The sequence below is a fragment of the Sinohyriopsis cumingii genome, chromosome 2 (assembly GCF_028554795.1).
Source record: "Sinohyriopsis cumingii isolate HCF-2022 chromosome 2, ASM2855479v2, whole genome shotgun sequence".
Taxonomy (NCBI): Eukaryota; Metazoa; Mollusca; class Bivalvia; order Unionida; family Unionidae; genus Sinohyriopsis; species Sinohyriopsis cumingii.
This window is the reverse complement of record NC_142962.1, coordinates 50,542,250-50,562,571: the sequence shown is the minus strand read 5'-3', so window position 1 is coordinate 50,562,571 and position 20,322 is coordinate 50,542,250.

Sequence of the window (20,322 nt, the reverse complement as noted above, 5' to 3'; positions counted from 1 at the left end):
TTTTTAGCACTGGATGTTTAAACCGTATTTCTAGTTCTTCCTCGATCGTTTTGTTAGCTTTTTGTGCATTCAGCATTCTACGCCAACGCAAGGTTTCTAGCATGCCTATCCTAAATACAAAAAAGATCTTACTGACTTGGCCAATAAATACTCTTAGGAATCGTGTATCCGTATTCATAAACTTCTTGAGCTCATCTACTCATTCAAAAACTATGCAATATTTTCTTTCTTCTTTTTATAACCGTTTACATATTTCCCCGTCAGTTAAGTTTTTTAACTCTCTCTCTCTCTCTCTCTCTCTCTCTCTCTCTCTATATATATATATATATATATATATATATATATATATATATATATATATATATATATATATATATGTGTGTGTGTGTGTGTGTGTGTGTGTGTGTGTGTGTGTGTGTGTGTAACTGTGTTTGACCATGTGGCATCTTATTTCTCTGACACCTTTTACTACAACCAACCTTGACACTGCTGACACTTTATTTATGAAAGACACATTATGCAATAAACTGGATTAAAAGTATGACAGAGTTAAACATTGTATGCACACTAGTCACAATTAGTCAAGATACAAAATTAAAATAAAGTATACAGCAATAAATCGAATAATCAACAACCACCAAGGTTCATCGAAATATTGACGGGGGTAGAGATGTGAACTTTTATTTCGGGTCTGACATGGTATTTTCTTGTACGGTTGTTGTTTTGTTTTTTTAGACTTTCCTGCAGTAATTGATGTGCGGGGAAAATTATCACCATCTTTCGGTGTCTGTACGACTTACTTTATCAGTCCTTAATGAATATGTGGTTGGGGTGGTTTGATATTACCGAAAAGATTATCTTGATTCGTATAATTGACAATTTTTAGCCATCTTGGGCAGAAAACGACTTGATCACTTAAAATTCTTGCAGATAATGTTAAATGGTGTTAATAGGACTGCAACAGATTAGAGGGAAAACTTTTCATGTGACTGTTTTCAGTATCAAGAAGAGTTCTCTCCCTTGAACGGCGTCCTATTCGACTTGTACGTGAAGTTTGGTGTTGTATCTGGAGGAAAATTATGTCATCCTGACGAACGCACTTACGTTCATCAGACTGAGAGTTTCAGCTTAGGATAGTGTAATATACATTGATATAATTGAATAGGAGTGATATAATGAGATACGTATTTCAATCCAATGATTAAACATCTATACAATTAGAAGTGTGAAGAGAAAATGGTCTCATTCAATGACCATAGACAATTAATGTTAGTAAAAACGTGGTAAGTGAAGAGAAAACAGATTCATTCAATGATCAGATACAAATTAATACGAACGAGGCAAAATGTGGTGAGAAAACGCCACCAATGATCACATACAAACGAGGCAAAATGTGGTGAGAAAACGCCACCAATGATCACATACAAATTAATACATACAAATTAATACGAACGAGGCAAAATGTGGTGAGAAAACGCCACCAATGATCACACAAACTAATGAGTATAACTGGAATGTATCCCAACGTCAAGGCGAACTCTTTTAATTGATGCAACTGTGTGTTGCTAACAAATCTTCTCAGAGGACAAAAACTAAATGTTGAATATATAAATACTTAAAAACTCATGAATATGTATTGTAGATGAAATCTAGAGTAAAGGAATAAATTAAATTAGTTAACTATTGTTAGGTAGTGAAAATTTTAATGCGATAAAAATAATTCCAAAATAAGTGTCAAATAAATTGTAGAAGTACCTGAAATCTAAAATGAAAGCAGTCACCCGTGTCTTGCTATATTGACTCGCAAAATATAATGTTACGTGCTGATATACATACGCAGAAATCTGAGCTTCGGACGCTCTGTTGTCTCGTTGCTGTGCACCGCCTTGCTAGCTACCCATCCAAAATTTCCCGGGCCTTAAACACCGTATAGTGGAATTTAGCTGGAAAACCGCAGGAAAATGGATGACTGTTGGAAAAGTGTTGAATGTTGGAGAACTTGGAAAATTGTTGGCAAACCCGAATTCGTCTTGAGAATATAAATATTATGAGAAGAAAAGGGTGGACAATTATTAACAACTAAAAATATATTTTTGGTAACATTATCATCAGCGGAAAATATGTTATTGAAATTTATCGAAGCTTTGTTGCTGAACCGTGATTTGTCAACTCGTATTTCCGTCCGTACGGGGACCCCCGAGTGGCCGAGTGGTCTAAAGCGCTCTCCGTTACGGATCACTGCCATCTCACCTCTGTCTGCGTGGGTTCGAGTGTCGAATTCGGCTAATGTGGATATGTGAGAAAGCTTGCCAGTAGCTTCTCGTGGGTCGGTGGTTCTTTCCGGGGTTTTCCCGGGTTCTTCCTCCACCATTAATACTGGCCACCATATATAGCCTATCGTGTGCTGAAAAATGGCGTTAAACTCTACAACAACAACAACCCTTCGTACAGGTGTACTATAGAGAACCTGTCTCGGGGTTGTTCAGTGAACTATAAACAGCAATGGCAGTGACAAATGAATGCTACTCGCAGTCATGGATCAAATGAAGCCCATTATTTTCTATAAGATTCGATATATAATAGAACTTTTCTCGTAATGTGATCTACGCAATCACCTTCAATTTATAAAACTTCTCCTTATTATATCAAACTTGCAAATGCGTCCATCGAAAGCGTCAGTAGGTCACACGTACATGTATACACACATCGAGTGTAATCAGCTGACAGTTCTGGCGACCATTTTTATTCTTTCTTCCTATCTGAAAAATGTACCCTATTAAATAAACTTGTGCTTTGGGTAGTAATCGTGCTGATCTTATACGACGTACATTATAGGGTTTTTCATCAATTACCGTAAAGACTAGAAAAACTTCGTCCACTATCTATCTATCTATCTGAGTTAAATTCATTCCAAGTGCCTTTTGTATGTAAGTAAGTTATTTCATTATTGAATTTTATGTGCATATTTATATATTAATGGACGAATGACTAGTTTTATGAAGAAAAAAATAATTATTTGTTTGCAATTCATTCCTAAAATTCATTTTATTACTTAACTTGAACTAAATTAATTCTCACTTGCTTCTTTCCTGCTTTCTTGTTTTTTTTTTCTCGTAATATTTCGATGAGTTTTTACAGGCATATATGGAATATCAAAATTTATTATCTTTACAGCGTTCTACTGGACGTTTCAATCGTTTGAGATATAAAAGAGCATATATTCTTAATGACATTTGAAAATACTTTGGAAAACATGTTGACCAAACTATACTTTTTGCACTGAATACGCTGTATATAAACTTTTAGATGCATTACAAAAAGAATCTCGCTTAAACCATAGTGAATACACGATAAGCAGTGGCTCAGTAAAACCTATTACTTTAAATTTACCATCGTTTCAGACTTGCGCATAAAGAACTTCTATGTACACATGTTTGTAAAAGCATTCTGTGCCTCAACCTTGTAAAATTATTTCGGATCTGCGACGTAGGCGTGCAATTCTCAGACCCGTTAATCACCTTACAAGGAGTCGATTCGCTCTGTGTAATATTAATATTAATATTAATCCCAAATTTTTTTCAGTCAAAGCATTGTATTTCAGTCCCGGATAGTATGCATTTCGTTCAGAGTATGCAGCCCAATCTTTTGTGCTACGAATAATAGATGAATATTTAGACAAGCCCTTGAACTGTGCATTCATATACAATCTATTATTCGGTCCCTGCTGCCGCAGAGAACTGGCGGTGTTTATTTGTGCGTGGACTTTTCGATGACGGAAGGAAACATTGCCCCTTCTTTTCCGCCACGAAATAAAAATAATGCACAGAATTAAGAAAAACCAACTATCGTGTGACTGTTTCTTTTTAGGGGGCACCAGACAGATGCTCCCACTCTACTTTTCCAGAACAAATAAAAGTGTTTTATGCGTGTTTGTATCCCCCAAAGTGTGTATGTTTGTATTCTTTTATTAAAGAATTTCGCTCAAAAAATTATTTAAATAATTTTTGATGGGGTATTTTTGCCCTAGTGTTATCGAAAGGGTGGGTCCTCCGATCTAGGTTTTATTCCTATTCTGAATCCCCTACACCCTTTTCGTTCAGTGACCTTAGCCAGATGTCTCTTATGTCTTATGTGTGATATATATATATATATATATATATATATATATATATATATATATATATATACACACACACACACACACACACACGTCTAGTTTTATTAATTTATGATCTGAGATTTTTAGCTTTGATATTTCTGCATTTTTGTTTACATTAGTTTCATAATTTGTAACATAAAATGTATCAAGTCTACTAGCTTTATCCTTGTATTCATATGTACACTCTTTTCTCAAAAGATTTTGTCTTCGATAGACGTCCATTAAATTATTATTTTTTTATTAAATAATTTCTATTTCCTGTTTAAAAATTTTGTATTCTGGTGTTAAATCTCCCGTTCTTTCAATGTCTTCCCCCACCCAGATAAAATCACCTCCTATAGTTAAAGTATCCATTGAACAATTATTTAAATATGTTTGAAGGTTCTTTATGAAATCTTTTTTTTTTCTTCTGTTTGCTGGGACGTACACGTTTATAAAATGACTTTTCAATTGTTGCGTGTATCATCCTACCTTTAAAAAATATTCCTTCATCAATTCTTTCCCATGTTATGTTCTTTTTATTGTTAATTATTATCGCCACTCCTCCCCCCACCCCCCATATCATCTTGTACATAATTATTTGTTATCACTATCGCGTTCAGGCTACTTTCAATCATATATTGGAGTTCCTTAGTCATATTATTATGTGTTTCTAGTCTGAAAATTAAGTCATATTCATTTTGATTTATTGATTTACCTTTTCTTTGTCAGTTCCATTTGTATTTACTGAGGCTATACAGAAGTTTAATTCTTCCAATTTCCTTATCTAGCCAGGTTGCCGCACCTCTTTTTATCTAACAGTCTAGTTTTGTTATTATTAAAAAGTACAGTTTTATATTTAATATTTTCCTAGATTGGGGGGGGGGGGGAGGCATTGGCCCTTTGATGTATCCAGTCTGTTTTGATCATCATTAGCGTTTTCTGTCTCAGAGACTATTTCTATTCCTATTTCACTATCTATTTCTTTTCCTTGTTCCATTTCACTGTCCGTCTCATCGTCCTCCGTGTCCGTGTCCGTCACTGTGTCCGTTTCTATTTTTTTGTTTATTTTTCTCGGATTCTTTTCTCTTTGTTTTCTTTTTCACGCCCAGGGCTGGTGTTTCCTATGACGTAATTGTAATTTGGGGGATTTAGTTTTCTCTCGATGACGAAAATTCCTCTCCAAAGGAGGGACAAGATGTAGAAATTGCTTTCTTTCTCTTGTTTCTCAGCTTTGGCACCGGTGTGAACGTCAAGGGCATTATGCCTATTAGGTCTACCGGGCCTTATTCTGCCGGGGGGGGGGGGGGTTCTCCTGAGGAGCTATCCTCTTCTCCCAACTGGAGGATGTAGAAAGGTATTTTTTTTCTAGTATGCTTTCCCCTTTTTGTTCCCTTATTGAGTTTTGGGCTCTCCCCGTTTTATTTGGGCTAAGGAAATTTTCCCATTCCAGTTCCTTCCGTGGTGTGTCTTTTTCTCCCATCGTTGTCACGTAATCCGCACTTGAGTTAGGATGTTGTCATCATCATTCACTGTGTTTTCTGTCGTTACATTTGTGTCTTGTTTGTCTTGTCTTGTCTTGTCTGTCCATTTCTTTATCTTTTTCTTCACTGTTACTTGATGGGGTATGCCTTTTTTATATTTCTATTACATTTTCTTTTTGAAAATCTTCACTTTCTTCTTCGTTTAGGTTTGTAATTTTATTGGCGGCCTTAGCTGCAAATTGCTATCACAGGTTGATTTGTACAATCTATTGGTCCATGGCCAACCTGCTTGCAACGAGGGCAGAGTACGTCCATCTGTCCATCTCACAGCCCATGTACCATGTCTTAAGAAGAAATCGCATGACATAGACGTAGGCTGGGATTTTCTTCGCCTCTTCTTTCAAGACTATTATCATCCTAACCCCCGTTTTAACATTTTGAAATCACCATACCGTGGCCATTTTACTTTGTCTGACTTGCATCTTTAATTTGGTCTCATTTTTGTGTGTGATTTCCCTACTGTATATCTCCAGAGGGAGCGGCGAGGCAAGCATGTCTGTTGATCTGGCTTCTACCTCTCTAATTATGGGAGGAGCAATTGTAATCCTTGCCCTTACAACCTTGACTTCCAATTCTTGGGTCTTTAAGATTTGTGTTTCCAGGTCTTAATGGTAGATGATGTATTTAGTATACCCTCCGTTTTGTAGTCCATCTATACCCTGTATATATATTCCCCGTGTCTTCAAGGTCATGAGAATACCCGAGTGTCTGAGTCATTGTGCTGCATCATCAAAGTCAATTAGTTGGCAGCCTGGTGGGTGGTATGCTAGTAATTTTTGGCTTGCACCATTCCCCTCTATTGTGTCCTGAAAAAGGCTTTCAGCTTTGTTCCAGATGGCTGCGTCACCTGAGTCATGTTGATTGTATAACAAGATGTCATAAACTTGAAAATGGTTTTGAGAGAGTAGTGTTCACGTTGATAGTTCTAAACCACTGTAAATTTGACTGGCTATGTAGATTTAAAAAATTCAAACAGTAGGTTATAAAAATAATGTCAAATGACAAAGTAAATCGAATTAGACAAAATTCAAGATGCAAAATTGAAAGAAGAAAAAAATTCAATAATTAGAAAACAGATCCAAAAAAGAAAAGAAAAGAAAAATAATATAACTGAATTTTAAAAAAAACAATGAAAGAGCTTATTGCTAGGTGTTACGAAAACACCCTGCAATCCTAGGTGTTACGAAGACACCCTGCAATCCTTTAAATGTAAGCAGTGCAAAATTTTTACCTATTTGTCACACAGCCTTCTTCGCTCTATCGTGATAGCCACTTTTGTGATGCAACTTCTGCAGTCCCGGCATCGAGAGGTTTAACAATCAACAATACTCCACCAGATGACGTTAATATCAGCCGATATAACGATATCAATATATAGTTTCGGGCCTTATTTAGTTTATAAAGACCTTTCGTGCATGATGGGCCTGACTTGAATGTGTGCAAATAATAATAATAATAATAATAATAATAATGAGGCCTTTGTATAGCGCCTAATCTTTAAAAGCTTTAAGCGCTTTACAACATTAGACAACACCTATAAGATAAGAAACATAATAATATTATTACAAAAACAAACAACATGAAATTAGAAAAACATTAAAAAATAAAAAAACATGCTGAGAATATTTCAGGTAGGAAACATTATTAGGTCTTTAAGTTTGTTCTTGCAGTCGAAATAAGTGAGTTTTGAGAGCACTCTTGAATGGGATCACTGTGTCTTTGTGTCTAAGTTCAGTGGGCAATTCATTCCACGTTGCTGGGCCCTGGTATGAAAAAGAACGCTGTCCATATGACTTTGTTTTCATTGTGGGAATAATGAGTACACGATTGTCAGACGAGGAGCGTAAGTATCTTGCTGGTGTGTACACATCGGTGAGGTCAGATAGGTATGTTGGACTGGAGTCCGACAGTGAAATGTAGCACATAGAACAAATTTTGTGTTTGATTCTGGATCGAATGGATAGCCAGTGTAGGGTACAGAGCAGAGGGGAGGTGTGCTCTGATCGTGGTACTCTAAGTATGATCCGAGCAGCTGTGTTTTGAACTTTTTGAAGTTTCTGGAGTAGATATTGAGATGAACCAGACATAATTGAGTTACAATAGTCCAGTCTTGAAAGTACTAATGAACACACAAGTGTTTTAGTGGCATCAACTGAAAGATATTTGCGAACTGAGCTGATGCGTCTCAGCTCAAGGTATGCAGCCTTTCATATGTTCATGACATGTTGGTGCAATGTGAGAGTACTGTCCAGAGTAACACCTAGGTTTCGTACTGATTGTGTGAATTTAATGTTGGTGTTGCTGATATTTATTGTTTGAGGTAAAAGATGTGAATGAGAAAGTCTTTGTGTTGTGATCAGAATGGCCTCAGTTTTATCATCATTCATCTGCAGCTTGTTACAAGTCATCCATGATTTCACATCAGAAATGCACCTCTATACAACTTGGATGGTAGCATCAACTTCAGTTGGGTGGCTAGATTTATATATTTGGGTGTCATCATCGTATCATTGGTGAGACACTGGATGATGATCTATGACACTTGAGAGCGGTCGAGTGTATGTAATGAAGAGAACAGGTCCAAGAACAGACCCCTGTGGAACACCACAACATAGATCAACTGGGCTTGGAGTGTAATCCTTTTGCAGACACAATTTGTGTCCTGTTGACCAATTAGGACTTGAACCACAGTAAGGCTGTATCATGAATGCAAAATACATGCTGGAGACTGTGAAGTAATATATCATGGTCTATTGTGTCAAATACTGCAGACAAATTAAAGAGGGTGAGGACTGTAATCTTTCCGCTATCCAACGCAGAGAAAATGCCATTAACTACTTTTAGAAGAGTAGTTTCAGTACTGTGGCAAGGGCGATATGCAGATTGTAAAATTCTAAAAAGACTGTTTGAATTTAGATGAGATACAAGCTGGGATGGAACAACCTTTTCTAAGATTTTTGATATGAATGGGAGATTAGAAACTGGGCGGTAGTTCTTTAAATCGTTATGGTCTAGTGTTGGTTTCTTCAGCAGAGGCTTTACAATGGCAGTTTTTGAAAAATGAAGGGAATTCTCCTGATGAGAGAGAGGTATTAATAACATCAGTTAGTGAAGGCAATACTGGATCTAAGCATTCAAGCAGCAGTGATGTTGGAATTGGATCAAGTTCACATGACTTTGGTGCATTCTTCATCACGATTGTACGTACGAAATTCATAGAGACAGGTTCAAATGCTGCTAATGCTTGCCGCTCAAATTCTGTATCCCAACTGTATGGTGACGACGAGTCAATTGAGATAGTGGTGTCATGCTTATCTCTAATGGTTTGTACTTTGTCACGGAAGAAATTTGCAAACATGTCCGGAAGGTCGACTAGAGAGAAGGTAGTTGGAAGTGGTGTTGATTTGTTCCTTGACATTATCTTGTTAGTAATCTCGAAGAGCTCTTTGCAGCTGGAACTTTCCATGATCTTAGTAGTGTAGTAAGCTGATTTCGCTGCATGGACTATATTTGTGACTTTCTTCTTAGCGACTTCATAGATTTAATAATGGCTTGGTTGTATTTCCAACTATGCTCCCATCTATTTGCTTGTTTTAGGCTCTACGACATAGCTTTGTTTATTCAATATTAAATCACGAAAAAGTTTGGTGGTTGCATCGATGAATAATTAAATAGGGACGAAGACAAGAACAGATGGACTAACAGGTCAGATTCAGTGCGAATGTGCCCCTCGTCCAGTGGTCTCATGACTGGTCACGTGATCTGACATGATCAGTGAAGTGTATACTGTTCGAATCACCTTCAGAGGTAACAAGACAATATGTGTATATTTCGTTAGTCAGACAAAGAACAAATCTTCCACTATACTTGTTGCTACCTTATCAGTATTATTTTTACACAAAAAAGTGATTTATTTTTCGACGAAAACAAAAGGTTTATTATGACAAGTATAATTTGCTGCAACATGAAGTAGCGTTTTGGTTTTTTTCAGTTAAATGATTTGACTTCGAAACCTGTCAGAAACTGTCCTTTCACTTGATTATCTAGCTGATCAGAATACAACATGCATTAGCATAAATTTAATAAAAGATACAAGAAAATTAGAAGTTTGAAATCGCGTGTTCATTTTGGCCAAACAGTAACAATAACATTTACATGAATTGCAGTCGAGCACCTGAATATTTATTGCTACAAATAAATTTTAATTTCATATCTGTATGGGTACAAATTCCAAAAGTAAGCCAAAGTGCTTGTGCTAAAAGTTAGTTTTCCCCAAAAGAATGAAAATTTAAAAAAAAGACTGATTTAAACTTTATTTAAGCTAAAATCAAAGGTGCAATCACACCTGTTTACTTATTTTGCAAGGACAGAAATAATTTATACACAATATCTAAATAAATTTTCTCTCAAAATTAAAGTTGTATTTGTTTCATAATAATTTTTTTTAAAGAGTTATATATATATATATATATATATATATATATATATATATATATATATATATATATATATATATATATATATATACGTTTGCTGACGGACGTTTAGAGAAAAGGAAAAAGGAAATGTCATAATTATGAGAATTAGTGAGTTTTAATAAAAATACATTTTACCTACGATTATATTTTGCAATATATTGAATCCTTACTATTTATGCTTTATGTGTATCATGAAGTTGAAAAAAATAGTGGCAGTAGAGTTAGTTTCCACGCTACCCCCCCCCCCCCCACTCTTTATTTGTTTTTATTTTTTTAAATCCCAACTATGGCCATGACCGTCGCATCAATTTTATAAAATAAGTATTTAAACTACTATTTTATTCAGAAATCACGGCAGTTATGTCTTTTTCTATATTACATCTTTAGGCTAGAATAAACAGCAACAAAGGAAACAGTGAAAACAACAAGCATTAAAAATTTAACAAATAATTTTTTTCCTTGGAAAAATACTGTTAAAAATGAAAAAAATAAGAACTTACGGTTTTAAGAATCAAATCCAAAAATAATCCAAGAATATTCCACGAATAAAATTTTAGAAGTCCTAATAAAAATATGTTCTAATGAATTCAAGTTTGAGTCCCAACGAAGAATCCAGGATGGAAGAAGATGACGTATGCTCTATCCTTGTAGAAACACAAGAAATAATTCGGTGTATGAATTAATGAAATTTCTCTGTCCAAGAATTCTGAATAAGCACTCAACAAACTTATACTAATATGCAACGCGTTCTATTTGAAGAGCACATGTGATTTGTGACCACTTCAGTGTAAAAGAGGGTACATGGATCTCGAACGCGCTTAACCAGTTTCTAGCTGCATCGGGGGCTTCGTGGGAGCCGAGTGGTCTAAGGTGCTCGCCTTTGTGGATCAGTAAGGCTTCACATCTGCCAGCGTGAGTTCGAGTTTTGGGTTCGGCCAACGTGAATATGTGAGAAAGTATGCCAGTAAATTCCATTTTTTTCGGTGTTTCTTCATTCTGGTTTTCCCGTGTTCTTCCGCCAACCGGGTTGTTTTCACAGACGTCACGATTGAGTACGCAAATACCCACAAAGCTTCGTGCGCGCACTTTGCACCGCCATTTTGAGTCCCTAACAAACCTTTGTATATTCATGATAATAATCTGATTTAACAGTCGATAAGAAGGACGTCATTTCAACTTTTTTCGGGGGGGGGGGCGGCGGCAAAACTTGACGGGCTTGTTAATTTTCGTATATAGGCAACAGCAATTTTACATTTTACAGCACATGCAAATAAATTCAAGGGGGTAATGCCCCCCCCCCCATGACGTCTCTGTCGATAAGGACATTTACTTCATCAAAAGTGGGTCAGTGGTTCTTCCCGGGGTTTTCCCTGGTTCTTCTTCCACCATTAATACTGGCCGCCATGCATAGCCTATCGTGTGATGCAAAATGGAGTTAAATCCCACAACAACAACTTTATTGAAACGATACATAGATTATACTTGAAATTAAGTGCCCCTATAGAAAATAAAATAAAGCTGGAAGTTCCTTGCTTATATCGAAAGACAGAAGAGTGAAGTTGAACTGTAATTGTGCATATTGCTATCAAATAGAAATGCAGTTATTTTATTTTTACAAACAGACAATATTGACATTTTTAAATAGTGTTTCGTATCACATCATAAAGCTTGTCATCTTGAAAGAGTATTTCCGGACAATGATTTTCGGGATACAATATCAGTTACGAATTAAAATTTCATAGCGTGTGTTTTATGCCAGAACTTTTATGTATAATTACTTTTCGTGACAACTGGTATTTGTGCCAAAGACAGTTGACAAACCAATTTAGTTAGTATGATCAAATATTGTATTTGTGGTGGAGATGATGGACGTAGGATGATAATGAATGAAAGCGATAACCGTTCAAAGAAGTTTCATCTTCAGTGTATTCAAACGAAACACGAGATTAACGGAACATGACTTTGTGTCGAATGTCAAAACGAAGTATTCCTGAAATGCTTTTAGAAATAGGAAATTATATATTAACAATTATCCTTTTAGCTTGAACAATAACCAAATGATTGATTTTAGCCCACGAAAATTGAAAATCATTACAAGTTTCTACTTGTTTGTGTATCCATTTGTTTATGTGTATGTTTCTTGATCGATCTATGTGTTTATGAAAGAATAACAAAGATGGTCGAAATTTAAATGTTTTACTTGAAGAAAACAAGTAGAAAAATAATGCATTCGGTCTCATGCGGTTGATATGCACAACAGAATGTAATGTATTATTATATTTATACGCACAAAATGAGACCTGCCTTCGTAATTATGCGGGAAGAACAATAATATTAGGAGCCGGTTTGCTGGGCTAGGGACTTAAAATGGCGGATATGGAAATACAAACGTTTTGTGACGTCACTTGAAAACAACGGAAACTGGCCGCCATATATTGCTTATGATGTACTGACACATGGCATCAAACATAAAGCAACAACATCTTGCTTCATAGTGCTTTGTTACCCCCCCCCCCCTCTCTCTCTCTCTCCAGCATTGATCCGAGGTGCATATATTTCAACTCTAGATTAAATCTACCTTCTGTTTACAATTCATTTCTCGACATCAGGCGTAGAAACGCATGTAATTTAACAACACCTCTAAACTAAATAAGTCACATCCCTGTATTAAAGATTGTATTTTAACTAAACTGTATTCAGCTTTATCCTTTCATTCTAAAGTAGCTTATCTGTGTGCATTGGTAATATCGTTGTACTGATTCAGATTGTTCTTTTTAGGATGATACAGTCGTAAATACAATCATAGAAAGAGAGATATGAAGATGGGACAGATGGATAGAAAATTAAAATCAGTTATATAAACATATATATACAATACTGCGTTGACAGTAATGACTGATCTCCAAGACTGTCGTGGCCATTTATTTCTATAATCACGGAATTCTTCGTCATGGAAAATAGACCAATACTATTATCTGATAGACAATGAATTAACAATTACGGGTTGATTCCTGGACTGGCGACCACTAGTCCATTGTAGGTTCTATGTAATCGTGTTACTTTTCCAAGTAAGTTGCACGTTTTGATAACACGTAGGTAAATAAATTAGTCCCAAAATAATTTTGTTCAGGGATATTGTTTGTCTAGCACAATATATATTTATCGCATTAGACGCATGGGAATATGTATATTTGTTTCTATGTTGGTGGCTAGTCGAATGCGTTCTCTGTCTTTTCGAAAGGCAAAATTTCAAAACTTGGGCTGGTACACAATGTCAGCATCCTCAACGTATTTTAAATTGCTGCATTATGTCTGCATGTTATTTTTAACAATGTAAACATAAAAAGAATATTTTCAAGAAAGTGTGTGTCTCCTTGTTTCTTTTTCTATTTTCAAGTTCTGAACTGGATTAGTTATTTTTAAGCCTAAAAATGATAACATGAAGGAGGGAAGGGGCTCGTAGGTACAGTTAGTATCGGAAATTGGAAGTATATTTCACATTTATGAAGCCCATTCCGAGTATATATGAATTTACAACTTGTCAAATATAGGATATAATCCGTATATATAAATACATATATATAAGAAGAATGTCACAAATATAGTCCATGCAGCGAAATAAGCCCACTACACTACAAAGATCATGGAAAGTTCCAGCTGCAAAGAGCTCTTCGAGATTACTAACAAGCTAATGTGAAGGAACAAATCTATACCACTTCCAACTATCTACTCTCCAATTCAAGACCGTCTTAACAACATTGTAGGCTCTGGGCAAAGCAATGCACTGGGGCCCCGGCCAATATTCATTAACAATGTTGGCAGCATCATGCCCATAGAAGCGTGAGGCCCTGGCAACTGCCCAGTGTGCCCATGCCTTAAGACGGCACTGCTCCAGTTGACCTTCCGGACAAGTTTGCAAATTTCTTCCGTGACAAAGTACAAACCATTAGAGATAAGCTTGACACCACAATTTCAAGTGATTCGTCGTCACCATACAGTTGGAATACAGAATTTGAGCGGCAAGCATTAGAAGCATTTGAACCTGTCTCTATGAATTTCGTACGTACAATCGTGATGAAGAGTGCACCAAAGTCATGTGAACTTGATCCAATTCCAACATCACTGCTGCTTGAGTGCTTAGATCCAGTATTGCCTTCACTAACTGATCATTTTTCAAAAACTGCCATTGTAAAGCCTCTGCTGAAGAAACCAACATTACACCATAACGATTTAAAGAACTACCGCCCAGGTTCTAATCTCCCAATTATATCAAAAATCTTAGAAAAGGTTGTTCTATCCCAGTTTGTATCTCATCTGAATTCAAACAGTCTTTTTAGAATTGTACAATCTGCATATCGCCCTTGCCACAGTACTGAAACTACTCTTCTAAAAGTAGTTAATGACATTCTCTCTGCTTTGGATAGCGGAAAGATCACAGTCCTCACCCTCTTTAATTTGTCTGCAGTATTTGACACAATAAACCATGATATATTACTTTACAGTCTCCAGCATGTATTTTGCATTCTTGATACAGCCTTACTGTGGTTCAAGTCCTAATTGGTCAACAGGACACAAATTGTGTCTGCAAAAGGATTACACTCCAGCCCAGTTGATCTATGTTGTGGTGTTCCACAGGGTCTCTTCTTGGACCTGTTCTCTTCATTAAATACACTCGACCGCTCTCAAGTGTCATAGATCATCATCCAGTGTCTCACCAATGATACGCTGGTGACACCCAAATATACAAATCTAGCCACCCAACTGAAGTTGATGCTATCATCCAAGTTGTAGAGAGGTGCATTTCTGATGTGAAATCATCGATGACATGCAACACGCATCAGATGAATGATGATAAAACTGAGGCTATTCTGATCACAACACAATGCATTTCTCATTCACATCTTTTACCTCAAACAATAAATATCAGCAACACCAACATTAAATTCACACAATCAGTACAAAGCCTAGGTGTTACTCTGGACAGTACTCTCACATTGCACCAACATGTCATGAACATATGAAAGGCTGCATACCTTGAGCTGAGACGCATCAGCTTAATTCGCAAATATCTTTCAGTTGATGCCGCTAAAACACTTGTGTGTTCATTAGTACTTTCAAGACTGGACTATTGTAACTCAATTATGTCTGGTTCATCTCAATATCTACTCCAGAAACTTCAAAAAGTTCAAAACTCAGCTGCTCGGATCATACTTAGAGTACCACGATCAGAGCACACCTCCCCGCTGCTCTGTACCCTACACTGGCTATCCATTCGATCCAGAATCAAACACAATTTTCTTTTCTCTGTGCTACTTTTCACTGACGGACTCTAGTCCAACATACCTATCCAACCTCACCCATGTGTATACACCAGCAAGATACTTACGCTCCCCTTCTGACAATCGTATACTCATTATTCCCACTATGAAAACGAAGTCGTTTGGACAGCGTTCTTTTGCATACCAAGGCCCAGCAAAGTGGAATGAATTGCCCACTGAATTTAGACATAAAGACATAGTGATCCCATTCAAGAGTGCTCTCAAAACTCACTTATTTCGACTGCAAGAATAAACTTAAAGACCTAATAATGTTTCCTACTTTAAATATTCTCAGCATGTTTTTTGTGTTTTCTAATTTTATGTTGTTTGTTTTTGTAATCATGTCATTATATATGTTTTTTATCTTATATGTGTTGTCTAATGTTGTAAAGCGCTTAGAGCTTCTTTATTATTATTATTAGAATACCAGGTGTATTTACAACTTGTCAAACATATTATATAAGCCATAAATATTCTGTACTTATTGCTTAAAGAACCTTTCAGTTGACTAGCTGAAAAATACCGGTAAGTGTCTAAAATGTTGAAATGTACACACGTTTGCGGGCACGCAATTTCACATTTTAAAGAACAGGCGAGATTAACCTTTAACGCCGTAATGAAGTGCTTCCTTTGTATTCTGAAAACATTTTTTAAAGATTAAATTTACCTTTATTAATTACTTGATCAAACAAGTTCAAGCTGGGTTGGTTCCAGTAGTTTTGTAAGTAAAACTAGATAATCCGGATGTCTGCAAACCGGAAGACATGAATGGAAAGAAATGGAGGGCACGTTTTACAAGCAACCTCTGTATGCTAATATGTTGAATACCATGAGAAATAAAGGCAAACGTTATGTCTCTTTCAAGGGGATATGATAGATCGCCTAACAGTCAAAAGCCAGGAAGAATAAACTATTCAGTTAAAATCAATGGTGGAATCACAATGCATAGATCGCAGTATCTAGGAGGACCGAGTGTTTCGAGATTTTCAAAGAAAAAACAATTGATGTAAGTTGAAAGCATTTGTTAAAACCGTGCATACGAAAATTAAGACATGCATATTATGTAAATATGCATTAACATATTATGTAAATATGAATTAGCATATTATGTAAATATCAATTAGCATATTATGTAAATATGCATTAGCATATTATGTAAATATGAATTAGCATATTATGTAAATATGCATTAGCATATCATGTAAATATGCATTAGCATATTATGTAAATATTCATTGGCATATTATGTAAATATGCTATTGTTAGTTATGAACCCAGAAAAAAGGAAAGAAACTGTGTAGAAATGAATAGCAGTTAAAAAGAACAATATTGCAAAAAAGTCACAATGCAGCTCAATTGTAGGTAATGTCCTAACAAAGCAATACATTACACCAGAAAAGAAATAAAAAGAATAAAATTTCAAGAATATGACGCTGATTTCAGACAATCAGTATAAAATCCGCAGTGGCAACTGATTGTCGAGATTGTAAACAGGATAAAAGGTACTGAAACTCGCATTGACGTTAATACAATCATCAGGATATCAGACATTTTTTAACATTCATTTAAAAAATGTATGGTAAACACAAACAGCAACTTTTCAATCAGCCATGCAGTTTTTCCTGATTAAAATCTTAACTATATTCAATGTTAAGGCATTTAAAAAACCTTTTGTGACCAATAAATAGCACAACAAGCATCCCAACTCAGTTGATTTGGGAAGAATTTTGTACAGGCTGGTTAAGTAAAAACCAGTGTGCGGATATGAGTTTGAAGATCTAGATCTCGACGACATCCGGTGGTAATTGAAACTGAAATGCTTAAATAAACTGACACAATTTTTTGTACCTCTGGAGTACCACAATAAAAAAAAAAACACAACAAAAACACTAAAAGCAGAGAGAAGGAGATTTCGTAAAACAAACGACCATTTTAGTACTACAAAAATGGAGGAAATGAAAGAATTATAGTAACAAATTAACAAAGAACTGCAGGTAAGTGTGCAAAATAGTAAACTGACGATCTGTATATTTTCGCAATAAATGCAAGTTTGATAAAATCTTCATAACGGAAGTACTAATATTGTGTAGATAGTCGACTTGTGATTCAAAAAGTAAAAACAGTGCAGCACTGTAGGGTCATCGTGCAACTCGGATGGCTGTACTGAATTTGTTAACTCGCTTGATAAAAAACCAACACTGAACCTACTTTTTCACATTTTCACATGTAGATCTATGAACACTTTTAACAACTTCATTTTATTAATTTCTGCTGATACCTCTTTGAAAAGATGCCGTTCACAACGTGACATGAGATCCTTGCAGAAGCACCTAAATTAGGGTAGATTGAATAAAAACAGATGGTTGTAAGAATTTCTACTGGCATCTGATATATCAATATGTTTCAGGTAATGTATAAGGTACTCTTCAATGTCTGGAGGAAAGGTTTGCTAGCGACAGGACACATTCTGTTCCAGAGTTAGTTAAAGCTATAAACACATGATGTATTGGATACCATGAGCTAACGATGAAGCATTCAAGTCAAATAACAACATATAACGTTCAACACTTATAAAACATTCCACTTCAACGTAACTGGAGATACATCAAGGGGAATAAAAGCAGAGAACTTGTTCGATGATGGGAGATAAGAACATAACACTGTGCACGAACGTTTGGCGGATCCTATATCTGCTGTTATGTCAGCTTACACATTCACATTGAAATACCGGGCATGTGATGTTAAGTATTGTAGAACATTTCCAACTCATGAAATTAATTAATTCTACCGCAAAAATAGGTTTGGTTATGTTTGATCTTTTTGTTGTTGAGTCTGGGTAGCGCAAAGTCATCGTCAATAACTGTACTCATGGCACATGATATATCTTCATGCACCGGAAAACTTTATTTTCATTACTCTTGCCCTCTTTCAGAATTTTTCCATTTGGTTTACGAACACTAAATTGTTCTTCTGATTAGAGAATGTTATTTTAAAATAGCCAAAAACATTTGTCTCAAACGGTTATTTAGTTCAGTAATGGCTTTAGCTAAACTTGCAGTTACTCTTCAAGTTCCTCTATTATATCACACATTTATCTTTGTTCCTCAATTTATGTAATACAGTAGAGTGAACCTCATACCCTTGCAATCATTTATCATTTTGCAATAGAGATATATAATTTTCTCTGATGCAAGTTTTTCCGATCTTAAAGCTTTGTCGTTAAAACGGCAGTACAGATGCGTTGGTATCTGCACATCCATAACTCAAACCCACATTGTGTTACTAACGTCTGGTATTTAGAGCAGATTTTGTTTCTACAAACAAAACTGGGCGATAAACCAAAGACATTCATTGCTTGCTCTGCCAAAAACAAAGATTTGCCTCTAACCATCTAATGTGTTCCTTACTGCCCTATCTAAAGTTTTTACCCAACCACTGAGGTTGTAAATGTACATTATGAAGGATTTGGGTATCGACGCATTATCCTCTCCGTCATTTCTTATCCTATCATCTATATCTGAGAGGTGTGTTTGATTTGATTTCTTGACGTAGTAGTCGTGAAGGTCACAGATTGTGGTCAATTTGATATGAAAAATTACATCTTGTACACATTGGTAATCATTATTTCATATGTTTAAATCACTCGGGCTTAAAATTAACGTTTACTTAAACTAAGTATCTTAATCATCAAACGTGTTGAAACCATCCACATCCTCGTATGAGTATGCTTACGTTCTTCATGACGTGGGTTTAATGTCACCAAAATGTTTCATTTAGCCAGGTGCTCCGAACATTGGCACATAAACCAAATGTTGACCATACATTTAACTGGTCTTTTGACAAATATTTCGTTGCCATTGTTATAAATATATTGACTATGAACTATTTTCTGAATGAAATACAATTTCCGTCGTTATTTGGTATGAGCTTTGAAACATATAATAACAAACCGAGAAAAATTTATCTTATTACTGGATCTCAGTGCTTCGATTATTTTAGAAATCTATTTGCTGATGATATTGAAGTTACTGCAAGGGGTGATTCAGAAATCAAAGTCACAATTCATAATAATTGTGAAAGTTTTAATGAACCAATTACTACAGAAGAAACTATACTTAATATGAACATCAGTGCCTCAGGGAAATGGAGAGGACCTGGAGGATTAATATTTGAAATGTTCAAAGTAACTTACATGAAATCGCACACTTTAACTGATTTTGTTTAGCAAAATGTTTGATTCTGGTATATTGCCAGAAAACGGGGCAAAAGCAAGATTGTTGATAATAATAGGATACATGGTGATGAGTCGAAAACAGGTTGTCGCAAAAGACATTCAACAGCAGACAATATATTTATTCTACAACCAACTGAACATAAGAATTTATATAAAACGGTTGTATATTGCATCGTTTATTTGTTGAGTTTTCAAAATCTTTTGATGACATATCTCATATGAAAGTTTGGGTCAAGTTATCAAGAAAATGTAAATTCTCTATATGTATATATAAAAATATCAATGTATGGTAGTTCGAGCGCATTTGTTAAAACTCCTAAAGGTTTAACAGAATATTTTCCCTGCCAAGTAGATGAGGGAAAGTGAGATAATTGTCTTCTTGTTTTGATTCCATCCTTTTTGTTACATAATCATCTTTGTGAATCTATGAGTGTAAAATGTACTCATGGTATCTTTATAAAGAAAGCTTATATGATATATTTACTATTTTTATGCCAATGATATTGCATATTGTGCTGAAACAGTGATATTATTCCACAAACAAATAGTTATTCAAGATGAATTTGACAATGAATATATGTACATAAATTTGGATAAAACAAAAATAATT